The sequence below is a fragment of the Chrysemys picta genome, chromosome 1 (assembly GCF_011386835.1).
Source record: "Chrysemys picta bellii isolate R12L10 chromosome 1, ASM1138683v2, whole genome shotgun sequence".
Classification (NCBI taxonomy): Eukaryota; Metazoa; Chordata; order Testudines; family Emydidae; genus Chrysemys; species Chrysemys picta.
Window position 1 is genome coordinate 296,011,494 of NC_088791.1, and position 20,918 is coordinate 296,032,411.

At 39.5% G+C, this 20,918-nt stretch overlaps 1 protein-coding gene across 15 annotated transcripts in view; it reads left to right on the plus strand.

Moving 5' to 3' along the window:
- LRCH1 (leucine rich repeats and calponin homology domain containing 1) overlaps positions 1-20,918 on the plus strand; it is a 253,247-nt gene that overhangs the window by 224,120 nt on the left and 8,209 nt on the right. For 8 of the 15 annotated variants that reach the window (XR_010600758.1, XR_010600750.1, XR_006172727.2 and 5 more), the window contains one exon: positions 10,807-11,064. The exons of the other annotated variants lie outside the window; for them this stretch is intronic. The gene's annotated coding sequence lies outside the window, so the exon portion shown is untranslated. The remainder of the gene's footprint in view (positions 1-10,806; positions 11,065-20,918) is intronic. 15 annotated transcript variants of the gene reach the window in all.

A 20,918-nucleotide genomic window follows, 5' to 3' on the forward strand; every position in this document is an offset into this window, starting at 1 on the left:
TTTTTGCTGAGATGTAAGGAGAGGAATGTGCAGATTAGAAAAAAGGCAAATGAGTGAGGTTCTACTGTGATGTTAAAATATCATTGTAGAAATGACTAAATGGAGTAAACTCAAGAAAGTTTAAGATTTTACATGTTCAGGTTTCTGTAGAGAATGCCAGTAGTCCATATTCTGATAAAAATTACACTGGAGTAGCTCATTATGATACAGTTTAGTTACTCTGGATTTACACTGATACAGGTTAGATCAGAATCTGTTCCAGTATCTAAAAATATGTCTGATGTAATTAAAGACAATTTCATTTCAAGCAATTGGCCTTCAGTTTGAGGAATTAGTTTGTGTACAAACTAGTTTTTAATGCAGTAAAATAGAAAACTACAAACATAAAACTGTACATTACTTAATGTTGTCATTGTATTTTTGCCAACAGTATAACTAAGGCTCTGAGAGCACTTTTATTTTAAGGTTTACTTTCAGGAGTCTAAAAACATGTTTAGTTTTGTTTTTACTTTGGGATGAGACTTGAATACAGTGTTTTTAAATTACGAAAGGATTCCTTTTTCAGAATGTGAAGAAATCCATTAGTCTGACCTCTATTTGAAGGACAGGAAAACAAAGTGTTTTTTCCCTTTCTGCAATTTGAAGAGGGATTGGGAGGGAGGATTGTTCTTATAACTACAATGAATTTCTGTTAAAATTAAATTTTGTAATCCATAGTGTTATGAATTAGGTCTCTATTTTAAAAATGATTATATTGGCCAGCTGTTAGAGTTTATTAATGCACAGTAACTGCTTTCATAAAGTTATGTAATGTAAAATATTCATGATAATATTAGAATGGCTGCATATTGTGGGCTAAAAGTTTAGTTTCAGAAATCAGACGGCATGTCTCCCTGTCATGAGAATATTGTGTCAAAATGTATGCAGCCTGTGTGTGGAATGTTTAATGAGATGTGAGCCACCCTTTGATGCACTCATAATCAGAGTTGCTGGGAAGTGGCCTTTTGGGGGAAGGGAGAGGAGGAAGGTGGCTGTTTTTAATTGGGTCTTTTAAAAAAAGAAAATCAATTGTCATAAAAATATCCAAGGAGCAGTATATTAACATGAGATCCCTTGAATGCCACAGCATAGTGTGACAAGCTCAGATGAGGCAATAATCTTACATCTGAATTTTCTTGTTAAATTGCAGTAAATCAGCTTACTGGGTAACAACAATTATTGTTGTTTTAATGTTCGTGAGTAAGCAGAGACGACACTAACTGTTGATAGTGTTGGGGCACAATTTAAAGGTTCTGGTGGGATGCAGTGGGGTTCGTGGCAAGGCATATAAACCCTGGGAGAAATCTGGGGGGTGGGAGGCACGTGACCCCACCTGCCCCCACCTTCCACACGTCGCCTCTGTGAGTAAGGGTTTACATTTGTTTTTCTCTTTGCAGCTTTCAATGAAATATAAACTTTCTCTGCTAATATTGCAGACTTGTTATAGATTTTTGGCGCCATTTGACTGTTTGTATATTGCATGTTTTCATAGAAGGTTAAACAAAGGGTCAGATCTCATAAATCTAAATAAACAAACATTAGTTTCTACCCATATGAAATTTCATTCACTTAAATATCAAGTACATTTGTTTGAGGTTTTAATTTATAAGAGATCTTGTGGAATTCTGTAAGAGAATTCAGGCTTACTAAGCATGGATGGTAATTGACAAATTTACTGCTATACTTTGTGGAAAATGCATTGTGTTTCAGAACTTAGATGAGTGAAAGTGTTTGGAGTTTGCTGTGTTTTACTGAGTGAGCGTGAGAGAGAAAATGTTGGAAACGAAGATCAGTGGTAGGTAGATATGATTGTGTGAGTAGCTAGCAGGACGCCAAAGCCCAGATTGATCTGTCTAGGAACAATATGCTGTAAAAGTGCCGAGAAAGACATTCCCCACTTTCTAACATTTGCATGTATGTTGATTGTTCTTATATAGCCTAACAGTCTCAGGAGAATCCAGCAATAGGAATACAACATTTGCAATGAATTGTTTTCTTTTCTGAACAGATTACCGTTAAGCTCCAGCCCTTTCTTGGCAGCTCCTATGTCTACTAACCTACACCACAGAGTAGCATTTCTCATGTTATTCCAATCACATTAAGAGATGTCTCTGGAGGAAAAGTGGATGATTTGGGATGGGCTGAATGCTGTTTCAGTACAAGAGGGTGATCAAAATGGAAGATTTTACACATGTTTAAGCAGAAGGGGGCTTTCAGTGGAATAAGGCGGCGTGCTGTTTAGTGGTAGTGCTGAAGGGAACTCCAGAACCATATGCTCACTGAGCTTCATGACTGACCTTGAGACAAGTGTAGCATGAAGGTGCAAACATGCAATGTGATTTGGAGAATGATAATTTTACAGGAGGTTGAGTCCTGGGTTGCAGCTTTTCCAGCCCCCAGTTTATGGTGAGAGAATGTTGAGTGTCAGAAGAGGATTCTCCAAAGATCTTGCCAAGGTCCCTGAGCAAAACAAAGGAATTCAGGGCGTACATATTTTAAATCAGTGGCTCTCAACCTTTCCAGACTACTTTGCCCCTTGAACGAGTCTGATTTGTTTTGCATACCCGAACTTTTACCTCACTTAAAAACTACTTGCTTACAAAATCCAACATAAAAATACAGGTGTCACAGCACACTATTATGGAAAAATTGCTGACTTTCTCATTTTTACCATATAATTATAAAATAAATCACTTGTAATATAAATATTGTACTTACATTTCAGTGCATAGTGGTATATAGAGCAGTATAACCAAGTTATTGTCTGTATGAAATTTTAGTTTGTACGGACTTCGCTAGTGCATTTTATGTAGCCTGTTGTAAATCTAGGCAAATATCTAGATGAGTTGATGTACCCCCTGGAAGACCTCTGTGCACCCCTAGGGGTACATGTACCCCTTGTTGAGAACCAGTGTTTTAAATGAATAAACAGGCAGGGGATAAAAAACAGAGTCCATCTTTGTACATAAAAGCTCACTTTTTTGCTTTGAAATTCACCTTTAATACTAATATATGTATGAACATACTGTTGAGGTACTCAGTCATCTGCCCACAGCATTTAGCCTCTCAGGAGTGCTCAGAGTTATAAGGACAATTACAGGTCAACGAATTTCAAAGTTTTGTCTTGACACAAAGTAAAATATGTCCAGGATTCTATGTATAATGTGATTATAGTATAATCATATCAGGGACAAAAGAGAGATACAGAGGGAATACAAGAGGGAATACAGAGGGGAAATCTAATGAATATCTTAGATGTCTGTATACTAATGCAGGAAATATGGGGAACATACAGGAAGAATTAGAAATACTAGTGAATAATCACAATTACAACAAAATTGGCATCGCAGAGACTTGGTGGGATAATTCATATGACTGGAATATTGGTATAGAAGGGTAGAGCTTATTCAGGAAGGACAGGCTGAGAAAAAAGGGAGGCGGTGTGGCCATTTATATCAAAGATATATATGCTTGCACTGAGATTGAGATAGAAGTTGGAGGCAGACCTTTTGAAACTCTCTGGGTAAGGATAAAAGGGGTAAAAAAAACTAGGGTGATGTCCTGGTAGGGGTCTCCTACAAACCACCTAACCAGGAAGAAGAGATGGATGAGGCTTTTTGGAACAACTAACAAACTCATCCAAAGCACAGGACTGGGTAGTGATGGGCGACTTCAACTATCCAGACATCTGTTGGGAAAATAACACAGCAGGGCACAGATTATCCAACAAGTTCATGCAGTGCATTGAAGACAACTTTTTATGGCAGGAGGTGTGGAGAAAGCAAGTAGGGGAGAACCTGTTCTAGATTTGATTCTGACAAATAGGGAGGAACTGGTTGAGATTTGAAGGTGAAAGGTAGCTTGGGTGAAAGTGAACATGAAATGAGAGATTTCATAATTCTAAGGAATGGTAGGAGGGAAAACAGCAGAATAAAGACAATGGATTTCAAGAAGGCAAACTTTAGCAAAAGGGAGTTGCAAGCCTATTGTAGGAGGTTCCTAGTATTGCTATCCTTAATTCTGCACTGCCTTCAGAGCTGGGCGCCCGGCCAGCAGCTGCTGCTCTCTGGCTGCCCAGGTCTGAAGGCAGCGCTGTCAGCAGCAGCAGCGCAGAAGTAAGGGTAGCAGTACTGCAACCTCCCTACAGTAACCTTGCAACCCCCGCCCCATACACACACACACACACACACAACTCCTTACATATACAACACCATGAAATTTCAGATTTAAATAGCTGAAATCATGAAATTTATGATTTTTAAAATCTTCTGACTGTGAAATTGGTAGCACCCTACCTATAGTATAAGGTAAAAGTACACAAAATACCAGATTTCACAAGGGAGACTCCTATCAATGGTTCACAGTCAAGCTGGAAAGACATATTGAGTGGGATCCTGCAGGGATCTGTCCTGGGTCCAGTTCTATTCTATATCTTCATAAATTATTTGGATAATGGCATAGAGAGTACACTTATACGGTTTGTGGAAGATACCAAACTGGGAGGCGTTGCAAGAACTTTGGAGGACAGTATTAGAATTCAAAATGATCTTGAGAAACTATAGAAATGATCTGAAATAGGATGAAATTCAATAAGGACATGTGCAAAGTACTACACTTAGGAAGAACAATCATTTGCACACGTACAAAATGGGAAATGACTGCCTAAGGAGGAGTACTACAGAAAAGCATCTGGGAGTTCCAGTGCATCGCAAATGAAGTATGAGTTTACAATGTAATACTGTTGCAAAAAAAGCGAACATCATTCTGGGATGTGTTATCAGGAGTGTTGTCAGCAAGACACAAGAAATAATTCTTCCACTTTACTCTGCACTGACGAGGCCTGAGCACCACATTTCGGGAAAGATGTGGACAACGTGAAGAAAGTCCAAAGGAGAGCAACCAAAATGGTGAAAAGGTTTAGAAAACATGATATACGAGGAAAGATTGAAAAAATTAGGTTTGTTTAGTCTGGAAAAGAGAAGACTGAGGGGGAACATAAGTCTTCAAATATATAAAAGGTTGTTATAAAGAGAAGGATGATAAATTGTTCTCCTTAACCACTGAGGGCAGGACAGGAAATGTTGGGCTTAAATTCCAGTGAGAGAGATTTAAGTTAGACATTAAGAAAACCTTCCTAACTATAAGGGTGTTAAAGCCCTGGAACAGATTACCTAGGGCGCTTTTAGAATCTCCATCATTGGAGGTTTTTAAGGAAAAGACAAACAGCTGTCAGGTGATAACTGGACTAGATGATCTGTCTAGGTTCCATCCAGTTGTACATTTCTATGGTTCTATTATGCAGATTTAAATGTTCTTTTGGAATTGGTTGCATAAATATGCCCCAGAATGTAAGATGTCTTTAATACAAACAAATCAACATTAAGCCTAGCGTCTTTACGACTGCAAAATAATCTTCAAAATATGAAGTGACTGTTAACCCATGCAGTAGTGGCTGTCAGTCTTCGGACAGTTTGAAACAGTAGCTTTGAGACAAGTATAAACTGTCCTCATTAGTCTCAATGGGATGTTAACTCTGATACCTAATGAAGGTAAATTGTTTACCATTTCACAGCTGATCATTTTAGCAGAATCAAGCCATTGTACTTTGCCATCACTGATGGATGTAGGTAATGGAACAGGTGTCACGCAGCAGTTCGTTGCTGTTAAAACTTGATCTTATAACCAACCTGTTAGTTGTTTTCACTGCTACAGCTATATTCACACTCGTATTCTGACCAATTGCCTCATCAGTTTGTTCCAGAGACTTTCATGGAGTTGCAATGCAATTATATCAGGTATGGATTTTTCCCACTGTGCTAGGCAATATATGCTATTTGGACTACAGTATGGTTGCAAGTGGTATAGTATGCTGTTAAAATCTTAACCCTGAGTTTCCTAGGTAGGTATTTATCATATAGTACATACACATAAGTATGCATTCTTTCATGCAATTCTGAGTACGTACCATTGAGATTTTATTTTTAGGAATTAAAATATTATGGGCTTGTTTTTCAAAACTGTACACCTGATTTGTTTGCGCAATTTACTGCAGATGCATGAATAATCAGAGGAGCTTGTGCATGCAAACAGCCAGTTATGTGATTAACCTTCCATATCGATCTACTCTATCTAAATATTTATTCTGTATGCACAGTTTTGGTAACTGCATGATCCATTTAGGCATGCAGCTGCACATACGTTTAAAAAATCACTAGTAACTGGGACAATACCTGTGCTTAGATTTTTAGTTGTGACTAATAATTGTGCTTTTAATGAGGAGAGCAGAATGTTTGAAATTGTTGATTATCCAGGCATAATTGTTGTTGTTCGGTAATGTTATACCCTTTAGCTATATGATTGTTTTATTTTAGTATTTTAGTTTCACATCAAATTCACATCAGAGTCACTAAAATTGTGATAACTTAGGTGGAAATACTATATTTACTTATTGAAAAGATAGAGAATATTGTATCCTGAGCTCCTGTTCAGAAGCACTAGATGGCATCTATAATATGAAAGATTTTACCTAGTACCAGCAGGGGGAAATGGTCTCTCATGCTTGAAATGTTTACTAATTTGAGAAGTATTTACTTTGCATATTCAAACACTTACAGAGCAAATAAATTTGCAGAATAGTCAGGCTTTTCTCAAGCTTGGTCTGATTTCACCAGTTTAAACACTAAACAGCAGTTCTTGTAGTAAATTCCCTTTGCAAGCTTTGGCAACTTCTGCATGGTTTCTTTTCTTGAATGCTCTTCCATTGGCAAGTCTCTGGTCAGCAAATTCCTCACTGACTGTAAAATTAGACCTATTACCAGCAGCTGTCATTCTTCAGTAACTCTGAAATTACTTCTTTCCAGTCTGCTCCAAAGGTGTCTATTTCCATTCAGGGAAAAAAAAAAAAAAAGCAACATCCTTGTTTAAAATGATATGAAATTACCTTAATTTAGCTTCAAAATATTTTGGGTTTTGTTTAATTGGGTATGTTTTTGACAGATATGAAATTAGTCTGTTGTACTCGATTAGAAAGCTAATGCAATGTTCATTAGTTTTATTAGTGTCTTCGGTAAAACATAATATTTCATATCTGCGTCAATGAGATTTTGGTTTTAACAGGTTCTGTGCTCAAAAATGAGCATTTCAAGTTCACAAGTTGGGGATTTTATCTTTTTTTAAAATCTTATATTTCAATTCAGATTTACAAACAAAACTTAGTATTGTTTTTAAACTCTGTGTGTGTCCCTCTTTTTTATTTTATTTTTTTCTACATTCAAGTACTATTCCTTTGAGATTTATATAACATTTGAATTTGGAGTAAGAAGCATACTTCTACTCTGAAAAGTAACTGTGTAAAAATGACCCCATCATCACTAATCAGATCTTTTCTTTGTGTATATTCAGTGTTGCATTGATCGCTTGAGTAACAAAATTAAGTTTTTACAGCTTTCTACTCCTGTGAAGTCTACACACAAAATTTAGGTTGACATAGCAACATCTTTTAGGGTGTGTGAAAAATCCACACCCCTGAGCAACATAGCTTTGTGTACCTAGCCCCCAGGGTAGATGCAGTGAGGTCAACAGAAGAATGCTTTTGTCGACGTAGCTACCATTGTTTAGCGAGGTAGTGTTTCTGCTCTGTCAAAAATAAGCTTTCCATCAGTGTAGGCTGCATCTATACTATGAACTTACGTAGGCATAAACCTATAGCACTATAGCTATGCCAGTATTGTCCCTGTAGTGCAGACATGGCCTAGGTTTCAATCAGTCACATCAGTGCAAACCCACTGATATTTACTGAGATGGCATAGGTGTAACTGAAGGCCTTATTGATACACAATAACCATGGATTCTGTGGGGCAAATTCTGTAGACAAGTTTCCCTACAGAAATTCTGCAGAGTCATTTCTCAGAGTAGAAGAGCTCTTTAATGCTTTTGAAAATTTGATAATTAATTAGGACTACATTGTGAAGCTTGATAGCCGGTTTTTGTAGGTGACAAATCTGAGGAACTGTCACAGATTGAAGTGTCACTAGAAGAGGTTTTGGAATTAATTGATAAACTTAACAGTAACAAATCACGGGGACCAGATGGCATTCACCCAAGAGTTCTGAAAGAACTCAAATGTGAAGTTGCGGAACTATTAACTAAGGTTTGTAACCTGTCCTTTAAATCAGCTTCTGTACCCAATGACTGGAAGTTAGCTAATGTAACACCAATATTTAAAAAGGGCTCTAGAGGTGATCCCGGAAATTACAGACCGGTAAGTCTAATGTCGGTACCAGGCAAATTAGTCGAAACAATAGTTAAGAATAAAATTGTCAGGCACATAGAAAAACATAAATTGTTGAGCAATAGTCAACATGGTTTCTGTAAAGGGAAATCGTGTCTTACTAATCTATTAGAGTTCTTTGAAGGGGTCAACAAACATGTGGACAAGGGGGATCCAGTGGACATAGTGTACTTAGATTTCCAGAAAGCCTTTGACAAGGTCCCTCACCAAAGGCTCCTACGTAAATTAAGCTGTCATGGGGTAAAAGGGAAGGTCCTTTCATGGATTGAGAACTGGCTAAAATACCGGGAACAAAGGGTAGGAATTAATGGTAAATTCTCAGAATGGAGAGGGGTAACTAGTGGTGTTCCACAAGGGTCAGTCCTCAGACCAATCCTATTCAACTTATTTATAAATGATCTGGAGAAAAGGGTAAACAGTGAGTTGGCAAAGTTTGCAGATGATACTAAACTGCTCAAGATAGTTAAGACCAAAGCAGACTGTGACGAACTTCAAAAAGATCTCACAAAACTAAGTGATTGGGCAACAAAATGGCAAATGAAATGTAATGTGGATAAATGTAAAGTAATGCACATTGGAAAAATAACCCCAACTATACATACAATATGATGGGGGGCTAATTTAGCTACAACAAGTCAGGAAAAAGATCTTGGAGTCATCGTGGATAGTTCTCTGAAGATGTCCACGCAGGGTGCAGAGGCAGTCAAAAAAGCAAACAGGATGTTAGGGATCATTAAAAAGGGGATAGAGAATAAGACTGAGAATATATTATTGCCCTTATTATAAATCAATGGTACACCCACATCTCGAATACTGCGTACAGGTTCGGAAAAGGGCAACTAAAATGATTAGGGGTTTGGAACGGGTGCCATATGAGGAGAGATTAAAGAGGCTAGGACCCTTCAGCTTGGAAAAGAGGAGACTAAGGGGGTATATGATAGAGGTATATAAAATCATGAGTGATGTGGAGAAAGTGGATAAGGAAAAGTTATTTACTTATTCCCATAATACAAGAACTAGGGGTCACCAAATGAAATTAATAGGTAGCAGGTTTAAAACAAATACAAGGAAGTTCTTTTTCATGCAGCACACAGTGAACTTGTGGAACTCCTTACCTGAGGAGGTTGTGAAGGCTAGGACTATAACAGCGTTTAAAAGAGAATTGGATAAATTCATGGTGGTTAAGTCCATTAATGGCTATTAGCCAGGATGGGTAAGGAAGGGTGTCCCTAGCCTCTGTTTGTCAGAGGATGGAGATGATGGCAGGAGAGAGATCACTTGATCATTGCCTATTAGGTCCACTCTCTCTGGGGCACTTGGCATTGGCCACTGTCGGTAGACAGGATACTGGGCTAGATGGACCTTTGGTCTGACCCGGTACGGACGTTCTTATGTTCTTAAAGTATTTTAGACTGCTAAGCCTGCAGATTTTTCATGTTTTTGATTATATACTAGGATTTATTTTCCTTTAATACCTGAATATAGTTGGCCCAGAAGAAGTTAGAACTTACTGCTGAAATGGGGCTCTGTCTTTCCTACATCTTACACAACTTAAAAAAAAAATTGAAGATACTCTAACTTACATATATACATTGAGTTGAGCATTGATAGTGAGGTTATGTGTGCAAAGGAGATTGGAGTAAAAATACACATCATATTGTTTTCATTTTCCAAAATTTAAAGTGATCAGTGTGCACCTTGGGTTTGATTTTGTGTAATGATAACCAAATATGTCTGCTTATCGTGAATATCATTGCTCAGTACAATTTTCATAATGCAGCAATGCTTAGATGTTTGTATTCCAATTTAAATAGTTACATATGGGCATTTATATCTTCCAAAAATGTATGAATAGCCTAGGTTCACGTATTTTTAATTGTAAAATTTTAAATAAGAAGTTTGAGCCTTAAACTCCGCAGCTTGGAAATTTTCTTAAACTAATCAGTATCATTTCTGTCTCTTTCAATTTTCATCCCAGAGTACCAGCCAAAGTAAACAATTTCATCACCAGATTTTAAGGTGCATGTGACGTTAGGTGAACAATTGTATGTATATTCATAACAATTTATTTTTTTAGTGTGTTTTCCTGAGATTTCAGTATCGTGGTTTGTCTCAACTGCTAAGAGAACTTTCTTGCTTTTATAGGGGCCTGTTCTTGCAAAATCTTAATCATGCAATTAGTCCTATTTAAGTGATTGAATGGGACTACGTCTATAAAGATTTGCAGGATTGAGCTCTTAGCTTGCACCGTATATTTGTGCTAGTGTTTTGATATTGTTTGATAGCTTAATTATTTAGAGGAAACAAAAGAAAGATGGTGCATGTAGTAAATTAAGGGAATAATTGAAAGAAACAATATATTCCTACATATTTATACTAGTAATAGAATACTGTAATACTTTATCAAACGCTATCTTTTTGTATTTTTAATTTTATGCACTGTTTTTTTTTGTTCTAATGGCTGCCCTTCGGGATAGGCTGACCTCTGCTCTCCGTATGACATCCTGCAGTCGGATATTCGTCACATTCGAAAGACTGTTGACACTCTGCTGGCCCTCGGGGAGAAAGCCCCACAATCAACTTCTACCTTTCGCTCCTGGGATCTAATAGGCTTTTGTCTTTTCCACATACTTTTTATAGTCTTGATGTACATAACTTATCACTGGAATGCGCTAACAGCATAACCTGTTTGCATGTGCACACAAACTTTCTGCTTTATCTCTGACATATTACAGGTACTTTAATTTCCTTCCTTTCTCTCACAAACTTCCATCCCCTGTAACCTCTCTATTAACCTCTTGACTAGAGGTAGCAGAATCTTGAATTGATTGTAGCGGGAAACCCGCCCCTCACTTCCCCAACCCTAGCTTAAATGCGTACATGTATCTTGATTTTGCAGCTTGTTTCCTTCCACACTGCCTGGTTTGCTCACAGATTGTGGAGATGCAGTAAACTGCATCTATACCATTTTGGGCTGTGTTCTCATCAGATCTTATAAACTAAGCAGCATTGAGCCTGGTCAGTGTTTGGAGGTGAGAACCCAAGGAACCCCGAGGTGCTGAAGGAAGTGATACTGGCATTTCAGAAGATGGCGGTATTCTCTTTGAGTATGTGTTATGTTTGTTAGAGGCACCATCTTCCAAATGAAGAATAGAAACCACGGTCCTTAAGATCAGTAAAGATCCCATAGCACTTGTTGTAAGAGTGAGTGTTTACTCTGGTGTTTTGGTCAAAGTCCAGTTTGTGATCATTACAATTTCCCCCCCTAAATTTTTTCTCCAGTTTCTTTTGGAAACAGTAACCTTCTCTTTCCCTGTCAAACTGTGTAATGTTGCTGTCCGTTTTTAAATACATGCCAAATTACAAAAAACTCAGAATTTGTAATGGAACTTAGGGTCTTTCAGGATGAAGGTGATGGAGGCAACATGGTGCAGGGAGTAGGGCATCAGAGTGGGTATTGGCAGACTTAGGCTTTGTCACTGTCTCTGCCACTGATTCTTTCTGTGACATTGGGCAAGTTACATAATATTCTTGTCTGTTTCCTCATTTATAAAAACAGGGATGATAATATTCTGTAACACATCTGAGAAGACTTCTTTAACAATATGTAGAGATGTTTATTTAGTTTTCCCTTCACTTTGAGATCTACAGATGAAAAGCTTTATATAAATGCTAATGATTTCATATTATGAAATGTAAACATAAATTGTCACTAAAATATCAGTTTAGCTAACCCAAGAATACCAATCCCCTGAATACATAAATATACCGTACTCATTCCCCTATTCCCCTAGGAATTGAGGGGTCTGTTAAATCGATCTCTTTGCCAGTGCTTTCTGCATTGCTATGTTTGTTACACAATCCCTATTCCCATGTTATTTACATGAATATTTTTTTATGTATTTAGAGTATTAGAAAATCAGGTGGAGAAACTTGTTGCTACCAGCCCACGATATTAATCCTAATGTTATCTCTGCCTGTGCCAGTGACATGTTTTTGCTGGTTTAATTACCCAGAGTATCCAAAATCTCCCATCCATTAGAAAGGTAATGGAGCAGTTGTTTCAAGGTTGCTGATGTGCAAAGAAACAGAGGCTTGTGTCTCCCATGTTATGAATGATTTCTCAGTCTGAACACTGCATATGAGAGCTGAATTGCTGTTCAAGAGGTGTACTGGATTAAACCTGTTGCACAATTACAAATATTTTACCAAATCCCAATCATAGTGATAAGCAAACTCACAAACTTGTCCAAAAAAGCTGAATTCTCATACACTAGGAACTAGCCCATTCTATATCTAGTACAGGATAGATACAAAAATATTCTAAATTGCAAAAGTGATTTAGCACAGCATGAAAATAATAATTAATGGAGATATCCTATCTCCTAGAACTGGAAGGGACCTTGACAGGTCATCGACTCCAGCCCCCTGCCTTCACTAGCAAGGCCAAGTACTTATTTTGCCCCAGATCCCCAAGTGGCCCCCTCAAGGATTGAACTCACAACCCTGGGTTTAGCAGACCAATGCTCAAACCACTGAGTTATCCCTCCCCCCATACAAATTATGAATTGAATATTATTTAATCCTTAAACTGCCTACAGGTTTTATCCATAAATTCTAATCTACACATGCAGACATGTCAGTCTCCTTCTCAATTAATTTACCTTTGTGATTCCCAGATCTGCTTCTTCACCTGACTTTTAGAAAATGAGTGAACTTAATTGCTCTTCAGTTTCTTTCAGCTTTTGAACAGAATGACCATCACTAATTATTGCTAATGTTCCTGTCTGATACTGCATTAACTTTTTGTCCCAAAACTTTCCATATAAAATAAACACATTAATCATGTAGGGTGCTGAGAATAAAAGTAAATTCTCATATTCCTATAAACAGTAGGAAAGTTATAACACAAGATTCAAAGAGGAACATTACAAGTGCTTCCCTATTGCTATAGACTTGAAGTTAACCCAGACCATACTGTGAAGGAAGGCCTTAGGCTTTGTAACTGTAACTAAGGTCAGCTCTACACTAGAAAGGTAGGTCAACCCAGCGACGTCGCTCAGGTGTATGAAAAATTCACACCCCTGAGCGACATAGCTAAGCTCTGAACCCTGCTGTAGACTACGTGAAGTCGACAGAAGAATATTAAAGTGAAATTATCAAGTATTTAGGCAAAATATTTGATCTATTTGAAGATTTGAAGATCCTGATTTGTAAAAGGCCCCCAGCCTGCCTTCTGAGTTGGAGATGTAAAATTTTGTTTCTGAAAATATTTGTGCCTACAATTAATTACAGGTGCAGTTCATAACATTGAGGCTACTTATTGACAGCAACTGCAAACGCTGTTAATAATGAATGTAATATTGCACATGCATATGTGAAATCTGCTTCTTAAAATCAGGCCGTATGTATGTGAAAGAACACTAATCTGTCACGGTGAGGTTTTTAAAAGCCACTTATACACACACACCAAACCAATGATTTTAATTCCTGTGCTCCATCTGTTGCAACACAAACAGTGTTCCCAGAGATGGGCAGATATCGTCAGTGATGCTGAGATACGAACAAGGAAAGGTATAAAAATGAAAAGTAAAATCTAGAGCAGGGGTTCTCAATCTTTTTCTTTCTGAGCTCCCCCCTCCCTCCCAATGCCCTAGAAAAACTTCACAGCCAACCTGTGTCACAATAACGGGTTTTCTGCATATAAAAGCCAGGGCCGGCATTGAGGAGGTAGCAAGCAGGCCAATTGCATGCGGGGGCTCATGCCACAGGGCTCTCCGCAAAGCTAAGTTGTTCAGGCTTCGGCTTCAGCCTCGGCTGGCAGAGCTCAGGCCCCAGGCTTCAACCCCATGTGGCAGGGCTTCGGCTTTCTGCTCTGGGCCCCAGTGAGTCTAATGCTGGCCCTGCTTGGGGGCCCCCCTGAAACCTGCTCACGCCCCACCCCACCCCCAGGGCCTCGGACCCCTGGTTTGAGAACCACTGATCTATAGTATATAAAACTGTAAAAAGTATTTGAGAGGTTTTTGTTTAAAACTATTTTAGTCCTCTTTGTTGTAATGATTATTTAAATTTCAAAATACTTGACTCCAATTATTTACGTGGAAAACATGAGATTCATTTTCTTATTTGGAATCTCTAAGAAGCTACATGTTGCAACATTTTCAGAATATTTCAGTTTTTCTGAAATCTTATGTCTACAAATGCGGGGAAGAAACAGAAGGAGCAGAGAATAGCACTTGCCACATTGCAAAATTTCATTCACTCTCCATTTTTTGCTGGTAAATATAGCTGGGTCCTGAACGTTAACATCTGCAAATTAAATCACTTTATGATGTGCATACCTGATTCAGTGGCCACAGTCACTCCCTTAGTAACAGACACTTGTATTTTAATTGCCTTGAAGTTGTTGATTAGCCTAGATTAGTCCAATTCACGCAATAGCCTTGACTTTAAGGCAACTAATGTCAAAGAAAATAGAGATAGGTTTAAGTGCCAAGTTCATACTGAATCCTCCTGTTGTTGCTTCCTGTCATTTTCCTGTTTTTCTTTCACCCCAGCTAAATCACCCATCTTGTTCCATGGCTAGAAGATTACTCTGAGTATAGCTTTTGCAATTGTGGCTACAACTTTGTCTTATCATCTTCACTGCTGGTAGCTATGTGGCGCAGCCTACTGGCTCGGACTCTCTCCTCTCTATATTGTTACATTTTGCCTCATTTTTGATTGAAAGAAGTTTGTTCCTTCCTTTGACATAAATTTGAAAATAACAGTCAAAATTATATCCGTCTTTTAAAATTAAGATTAATTTAAATTTAAAATGTGGTTAGCCTAGTTGCAATGATTAGGTGTCTCACTCATTCCACTGAGTTTATTAGAAGCAGAAGCAGACCTTAGATCCTGGGTAATTCATCAGGGCGTATGTGTTGTTGTGGGAAGACCCATCTATGACCAAAGCAGAAATCGGTGTTCCTTCCTCTGTATTGACTGACAGTTTCTGCAGAGACCGTCACTGGTGTTGGAAATGTAGTGCCCAACTCCATCTCTCTCACACTGTTTTTGCATTGACATAACTTCATTGACTTCAAAGGAGATACTACTGAGAGATGAATCATACCCTGTGTTGAAGTTAGTGAAGTTACACTGGTATTATGCCAGTTTAAGATGGAGAGAACTCGCTTCCAAAAGTGGGAAAGATGTTTGAAGAATCTGTCAGTTGCCTAAAGTCTTACTGTAGTCATGGGCGAGTTCCTCCATAGCTGAAGTCTAGTGCCTAGAATTGCTGAATTCTATAAAAGTTTTGCAATAGTGTTATATAATATAGCGAGTTTCTCTCATCTGATTGTTTGACAGCTGTAAGATAAGTGCATTCCTTGTGTCTTAGAGGTAGCACTTGTAAGTGTGGTGGGACAGAGGAGAAGAGAAGAGGAGGAGGAGGAAGTGGTCAAGTTTCAGGGAGAATGATTGAATGTGGGTAATTGGGAGGGTTGGGATCTGATCTAAAGCCCATTGAAGTCTTTGGAAAGGCTCCTACTGAGTTCCTTGGAGTTTGGATAATGGTCTTAGTAAGATTTGATTCTTCTCTTAAAAAAAAAGTTATAGAATGTTGTTGAGGTGTGATTTGAAAAGAACAGGGATTCAGAAAAGGATTTGGTTGTGCAGCGGTAGGAAAGTTGTGCTAGATAGTGGGAGCAATGTAAAAACCTGGACTGTAAAGCTCAGCACTTAGACTCTTTATTGAGGTGAACAAGAGAACGATGAGGTGAAAGGAGAGTGTTCTTTGTGTAGGATGCTACAGGATCCAATAACTGTTCTGGGATATTTGTCAAAACACATAACCCTTGTGTTCGTTTATTGGTTTGTTCTTTATAACTTTGCATTGTCCATTGTTTTCTTGTTGGTAATGTAGAAGCCTTCAAGCATGTGAAAGAGATAAGGGAACTAAGCTAGAGCTTAGGGACAGGGAGATGTATTATGGGGAAAGTGAACATGCTGGTTACAAAGTACTGTCTTCCTTTGTATGACCTATTTATGCTTTAAAAACTAGAAATTAAACCTAGAGTCTGCTTTTTTATGGGCCCTTAAAAAACTTCCTTTATTTGAGAATAGAGCTCATAGGTACTGGTTTTATACTCAACTAGAATATTATATTAGATTTTGGACTGTTTAATTCATTTTCTTTAAAGAGAAAGCAAAGTGATATTGGGGAGGTTTTTATGGTTTAAAATGGATGACTGAACTCATTTACTCATTGTAATTACTCTTTGTGATTAATTGTAAGACAATCAACACTGTAGCCATGAAAAATCAATAGGTAAAACAAAAGCTCTGACTGATATAGGTGGCTAGAGATGAACAGTGAGTAAGTTTTGCAATAAAAATCTTTTAAGTGTGAGGCATAAATCTCTTTAAACTGAACTGTGTTTGATACAGATTTGGCTTCAATAGAAGCGATTTGGGACAAACATATCATTTTACGAATGCATTCAAACTTACAAATACCAGCAGTGAATTTTTTTTAGTGATGTCCCTTAGTCTCTTATCAAAGGCTTGTAACTGTTTTTCTTTGGTTTTTGAATATTCACTTCAGTGTCCAATAATTTAATATACAGTAATTTCATATCTGAAAATGTAAGGATAATGAAATGATCAATATTCAGACAGGAAACTCAAACATACCACCTTTTCGTTGGGTTTTCTTAGCCCAATCCCTATCTGGTGAGGGGAGGGCCGTATCCAATGGGAGCAGAAAAAACTTTTAAAACAATTTCATCTGACTTTAAAACATATTCAGTATAGAATGTAAAGACTTCTTTATCTGAAAATAACAGATCAGAATATTTTATTCTAAAACCAATGACATTATGAGCAGGTGTGTCTTGAGACATTAGATTGACCACAGTTCCTTAACTATTAGACATGTTTGAATAAACCTTATATTACCAGAAGTGAAGAAAACCTTTGTTTTTGTCTTGTATTTGAAACTGAAAACATTTTTATCATTTAGTTAGTCCACTACCAATCATACATCAGGTTACATGACAGTTTGCATCTAAAGGAAGAACTTTAAGCCTTACAAGATCTCTGTACATCTCTCCAGAAAGAAATGTCCTTTAATGAGGAAGCAGAAGTTAATGACAGTCTTGCCTGACCCTTTGAGAGTCTGCAGTACCTCACAGTCACACAAGATTGGCCCCACTGAGATTGTTTGTATGATTTCAGTTAAGTCCCTTTCACTCTAGTCAGAGATACTCACAACATTAATACGCGCCAGGACTGTTGACTAGATATACTGTGCTTCATTACAGCAGTGAATTCAGTGATGAATTATAGTGTCAAAAGCTAACACATTGAAGAGAAGACAGTAGCCAAAGTGGTGGAAAGCCACAGACTCCATATGTAATATAAACCAGCTTGAGCAGACTGCCAGAACCTTGCAGCACCTTCGCTGTAGGACATGGGGCATATCTGTACCACAGACACACTCAACCCCACAATCTTGAAGCCTACATTTCTCAAATAATTTCAAGTGAATTTGATAAGAGAAACCAAAATATGGTATGCTCATAGATACAGAGGTATAACCACATGCCACAAGTAAGATACAAGTTACAAGTCAAAAATACTTGCACTTTTACATTTAAAGATCAATTATAGTGCTGGTGGCAGATGTAATAATTGTGAACAAATTCTGGATCTCCCTTTTTGTCCTATATTTGACACGTAAAATGCAGAGTTTGATTTTTATCTTGTTTTAAACTAGGCTACTAAATGTATTTATATTGGAGTATTTATGGCCTGTAGCTGCACAGCCTTGTGCCATGATTAATCAACCTCAAGCTAAGCCTAGTCTGGTTGAGACACAACTTGGACAGAAGGCCTCTAAGGAAAAACCTCTGTGTTACCTGAAGTTGTGTTGTGATACTTTTTTCCTCTGAGACAGTATAGAACCAAGGCCTAAAGTATTTTATTACTTTTGGAGATGCTATTTTGATTATATAATTGAGGTCCTGACCTCTTGTGTTCATTAACAATCTGGTGGCATTTTCTATAAGAGTTCAGGCCAAATTCCACACATGAGCTTATTAAGGAAAGTAAGTAGTCTTAGAGTGAGAGGGCGTACTGTCATAGATTGGAAGCAGGCTATGACAGAAAAGGAAGGGTAAGAATAAATGGTCAGTGTTCATCGTGTCCAGAAGTTAACAGTGGGGTGCCACACAGACCCATACTAGGACCTGTGTGGTTTAATATATTTATCAGTTATCTGGGAATGAACAGTGAGGTGGCAAAATTTGCAAATGATACAGAATTATTTAGAGTAGTCAAGGCTAGTGATGACCATGAGGAACTTCAGAGGGACCTATCCAAGCTAGGTAAAGCACAATGGCAGATGAAGTTCTCATGGTTAACAAGATCAGGGCCATGTGCATTAGAAGAAATATTTTCAGCCATTTAGACAGATTATTGGGTTCTAACTGAACTGTGACTTGGGAAAAAATCCAATTATCACTGGGGAAAAAATTTTAAATAAAGGAAACAAAATTTAGACTGCATAAGTAATGGGATAGAAAATATTACATCATTATTATATAAGGTATGCCATATTCTATTCAGGATTAGAGAAGGGGAAAGACTACCATAAAAAGAGAGATTGAAAAGATTGGGACTGTTTAATTTAAAGAGGTGATGAATATGGCGAGAAACGGCAGAGGTAGACACAATAATGCATGGTATAGAGAAGATAAATCAGATGCTCCTTCTTACCTTATCTCACGTTCTAAAAGAAAGAGACATTCAAAAGAATTGAACATTTAAAGCTAATAAATCATTTTTTGCATAATTAACCTATAGAACTCATTGCCATTAGCTATCAGAGTTTAGCAGGATGATAAACAGAATTAGATGTTTCTATGAATGGGAATATCCACAATTGTATTAGCCAAAACATTCTTCTTCTTCAAGTGATTGTTAACGTCCATTACACATTAGGTGTGCGCGCGTTGCGTGCACGGACGTCGGAAACTTTTTCCCTCAGCGGCTCCCGTCAGGCCAGCAGGGTCCCCCCTCCTGCCAGAGCGGCGCCCCGCTCTAGCGTATATATATCCCTGCGGGCCCGACCCTCCCTCAGTTCCTTCTTACCGTCCATGACGGCGTTGGAACAACTCTGTCTCTCACTTGAGAGTGTCCCTTAGCATTAATAGTTAGTGTTCTTCTTAGCAGTTATCAGTTCTTTAGTACCTAGTGTTAATCTTAGCAGTTAACAGTTCTTTAGTAGTAGTTAAGCTCCTTTGTTTTAGGTGTTGGTCAATCCCGACACCGGCCCTGGGCTGCGGGGCATGCCGCACGCCCAAGGCTTCAAGGCTTGTGCCATGTGCCGCAAGCCTATGCCGATAAGCGATCCCCACGACTCGTGCCTCCGTTGCCTGGGGGAAGCACACCAAAAAGAGCGCTGCAAGATCTGTAAGGCCTTCAAGCCCAGGACTAAGAAAGAGAGGGACTTTCGCCGTAAGCAGCTGCTCATGGAGGCTGCATTACAGCCCTCCACTTCAACGCATGAGGCCGCGGCACCGTCAACTTCGATGCGGAGTGCCCCGGCATTGGTTCGTGATCCGGCACCGGCAGGGCATCATAAGCCAACGGCACCGACACAGCAAGACCACCCCCGGCACCGGTCATCTTCGCCGGCAAAATCGAAGGGCCAACCTAAGGCCCGAGGACGCTCCCCGCATAAGAGGGCAGCGCCCGTGAAGACCTCGAATGTGCCTAAGGGAGTGGCGACCCCAGGACAGATCCCGGTGCCAGTGGTTCCAGCGCCGAGAGGCCCGTCGAGCCCTGGGATAGGCGCATCGAGTGAGGAGGAAGGGCTGGAGGAGCTTTTAGAACAGCCCTCCACCCCAGACACGTTTGAGGCAGCAAAGGACCTTATCGAATTGTCCGCTGAGGGCCCCCTCCAAGCCAAAGATAATCCTCCAAGACTGCCATCCAGAGGCAAGCCAGCAATGGTGCGCCCATCACGGTCACCATCTTGGCACCGTTCACGGTCGAGCTCCGCCTCGGTGGACTCCCGGCTACCCTCGGCGCAGAGGGCCGCACAGCTGTCGGGCCCCAACAAGCGCCCGGCACCGACCCAGCAGGCCTACTCGAGAAGGCACCGGGACGTGTCAGCCACGCGATCCCCAAGACCGACCACTCGCAGTCGTTCCCTGTCCCGAGGTCACCGGTCCAGGTCCTGGTCGGCAAGACGTTACTCCCGGTCCTGGTCACGGAGGTACTACTCTCCGACCCCGGACTGGCACTGTCCCACGGCACCACCGTGGCCATCCAGGTCACCGTCTGTGGTTTCGGAGGCAGACTCGGGCCAGTCCAGCAGATTTGCCCACAGGACACTGGCCGGTAGGGAACACGAAGCCCCTTGGCACCCACAGTGGGGTCAGCTAGGACAATGGCCATTCTGGACCCCTTGGGCTTACCACCAGCAAGGCCCCCCATCCAGGACCTCGAGATCTGGCCCCTCGAGACACCAGTCCCGCTCCCCGCAGGGTCGCCCCTTCTTGCGCAAGGAGGCCACGGTCTCCAGACCACCGGAACAAGA